At 41.6% G+C, this 3,474-nt stretch overlaps 1 protein-coding gene across 1 annotated transcript in view; it reads left to right on the forward strand.

Moving 5' to 3' along the window:
• Positions 1 to 3,474, forward strand: part of IWS1 (interacts with SUPT6H, CTD assembly factor 1) — a 46,488-nt gene that overhangs the window by 38,414 nt on the left and 4,600 nt on the right. The gene's annotated exons all lie outside the window — the stretch shown is intronic.

Here is a 3,474-nt window from a genome sequence, read left to right on the forward strand (position 1 = left end):
TTTGCTATAGGGTGCGTGCGCTCTCCAGACAGACAGAGAGAGACATAGAGACAGAAAGCGAGAAATCACCCCCCAGGGGGATGGCCATGCCACAATCCCTTCTCCTCCATTCTCCTCCTGGGATCTTGGGCACGCATACACATGCACCCGGCATGAGTTTTAAGCCACCAGATCTGAGACGCGAACTGCGGTCAACTACGTGGGAGTCCAGCGACAAAGCCATTATGCTAACTGCTGGTTCCCAGTATTTCATTTCTTTAAAAAGATTTATTTATTTTATTTTAATTTATTTAACTTATTATTTATTTACTTTTATTTTTATTTGACCAGAGAAAGAGAAAGTGAGAAAGCAAGCCACCAAGTCTAAGACTTGAACCACGGTTGGCTATGTGGGAGTCCAGTACCATAACCAGCATGCCACCTGCCAGTCCCATATTTGTTTATTTTAATTTGCTGTAGGGCATGTACACTCACCAGAGAGAGACAGCAAGAGAAAGAAAAAGTAAGCCATCAGTTTCATTGTTCAAACCATGTCACCCATGTGGGAATACAGCACATTAACCACCATGCCATCTACTGGCCCACTGTACTTCATTTTTGCTTGCACCCATATCCATGTCCCGTGGCCCACCATGCCTTGGTGTCCCTTTCTACACCCCCAATTTTTTTTTTTTAACCTTCCTCTCCATTTTTCACTGTTTCTTTCTTTTTTGGCAAGCCTTTCTTTTATATTACATTTTTTTCTCAGTGTCTTTTTTTTTTTAAAGTTAGGGGGAATGTTCGATGGCCAGAGAGGTAAAGTGAGAAAAACCATCCACCCAGAGGAGATGGCTGTGCCACAGTCCCTTCTCTGTTTTCCTCTTGGGATTTTTGACACACACGCATACATGCCCAGTGTGTTTCTGGGACTTGAACTATGCTGTTGGTCATGTGGGAGCCAGCCACCTTAACCACCACACCACTGACTGGCCCCTTCCTCAACACCATAACTTTTGGAAATTGAAAACTAGACTATGACAAAGCAAGAGTAATGAGAATTAGTGAGCAGCCTGCCAGGGAAGCACACCTTTGTGTCCTGACAGGCCGTGTGTCTATCTGCTGGCGTAGCTGGTTCTGAACTCACCTCTGAGGGTAGGGGGGATGCAAAGAGTAGATTGACCTCCTCCTAGAGCATGAGGAGAGGCAGATTCAAAGAGGGCTCCATCCTGCATTCACAGCATGCCACCAGTTGTGATGTGCTTGTATTCATTCAGGCCACAAACTCTGGCCTGTAGAGCTCCATCAACAACATGAGTCATGGTTTGGGGGGCAGTGATCCAAGTTGAGTTCCTGCTTCTTATCCTTAACACCAGAGATGCTGTTTCCCTGTCCAAGAAGGTTTCTTGCTTACTCCCTCAGGGCTTGCATGACACTAGTGAGTAATATCACTGTTCAGGAAGAAAGTCGGAATAAGTAAATGACTTTCAAATAAAAAGTTTTGTTTTAAATATTTTTATTTTTAAACTTACGTAACTATAAAATACTTTTGTTCCCAAAGTCTTGCTCTTCCACTAAGTCACCACTGTTACCCATTTGGTGTTTCAAAGGTATTTCCAGTTAGGTCTCAAATGTAGCTTTTAGAATTTACAGAAAAATTTGAGGTAATAAATGGTCCTGTCATTCAAAAAGCAGTTTGATATATCTGTCTTTTTTTCCTTTTTGATATTTAATATAATTAGGATAATACTTAATATAATATTCATTTTCCCTTATTAAATCACTTTGGAACCAGCAGGTGGCATGATGGTTAAAGTGGCTGAATTTCTACATGGCTGACCATGGTTCAAATCCTGGACCTTGCAGCTTGAAAATCATGGGGCCGGCAAGTGGCATGGTGGTTGAAGGCGCTGGACTCCCACATGGCCAACCATGGTTCAAGTCTCAGACCTGGTGACTTGCTTGCTCCCTTCCTCTCTCTCTCTCTCTGTCTCTCTCAGATCAAACTGGAAAATAATAATGATAATAATAAATAAAGTTAAATAAAAATAATTCTTAAAAAAAAAAAATCACTCCAGGCGTGTATGAATGGAAGAGAAGGGCTTGCTGTGTAGCCATCACTTTAGCGGGTGACTTCTCACTTTCCTTTTGGTGAGCACATATGCCTTATGACAGAAACCTAAAATAAATAAATGGATGCCACCTTGTACATTTTTTTATTTTCTTTTTAAATTTGTCAGAGAGTAGATACACTCATTAGAAAGAGAAAATGAGCAATTTCCCCTATTGGGTGTGGTCACACAGCAATGTCTTTGTTTCTTCCTTTCTTATTTTGGGTATGTGTGCCCAATGTGTTTCTCAAACTACCAGATCTAGGACCAAACCCTCAATCAGGGTACAGCTGCCTTAACCACCACAACACTGGCTATCTTTTTTTTTTTTTTTTTTTTTTTAAGAGACAAGAGTCTCACTGTTGTGAAGTCTGGCCTCAGACTCATGATTGTCCTGCCTTAGCTTCCTGAATAGCTGGGATTACAGGCCATCTGCTTTATCATTTTTCGTGGCTGCATGATGACCTATTTTTAATATATCGTAATTCTTTCATTCATCTATGCTTTCTGATTGTTCAGTTCTAAATAGCATGGTATTGTAATAACCCGCACTACATTTCTTTATCTTTCTTAGTTTAGTTTGCTTATTTTGAGAAAAAGGAGGAGAGAGGGTGATAGGAACCCTCCTGATAAGATCTCATCACACTGTGAACCTTCCTCAGACTTCAGTCACCCAGAATCTTGGGAATTGCCAGCATGTTCAAGTTGACCTAGGATCTGGACTTTGAGCCCTTCTATTTGACCTCAGTATCATGTAGCCACCAAGATCTTGACTAGGCTCCCCCCCCCCTTTTTTTTTTTTTTTAAGATTTTGGCCATAGGCATGGGCTCACCAATGAGAAGAAAAGTGAAAAACCACCCTTCAGTGGGAGATGGCCATGCCACAGTCCCTTTTCCTTTCTTTTCCTGGGATTTCGGGTATGCATGCACATGTCTGACATGATTTTTTTAAGCCACTAGATCCAGGACTCGAACTGCAGTTGATGAGGAGGGAATCTAGCGGTTTTACCACCATGCTACTTAACTGGCCTCCCCATTGTACTTTTTTATGTTCACTTATTTCATGGTGTGAATTTAAAATAGCATTAAAAACAAACACAAATGCATATTTTTGTATAAACTTTTTGCTAAAGGGCATGTACGCTTGCGGGAGAGACAGAAAGCAATAAATCATCCCTGAGGGGGAGCAGCCACACTGTAATCCCTTTTCCTCTATTCTCCTCTCAGGATTTTGGGTATGCATACACACATACCCAGCATGAGTTTTTTTGTTTTGTTTTGTTTTTGGGGGGGTGTTTTTTGAGAGGTTTTTGCTACAGGGTGTGTGCCCTCACCGGAAAGACAGAGGCAGAGAGACAGAAAGCGAGAAATCACACACACAGATCGG

Source organism: Tupaia chinensis, unplaced genomic scaffold (genome assembly GCF_000334495.1).
Source record: "Tupaia chinensis unplaced genomic scaffold, TupChi_1.0 Scaffold000386_1, whole genome shotgun sequence".
Lineage (NCBI taxonomy): Eukaryota > Metazoa > Chordata > Mammalia > Scandentia > Tupaiidae > Tupaia > Tupaia belangeri.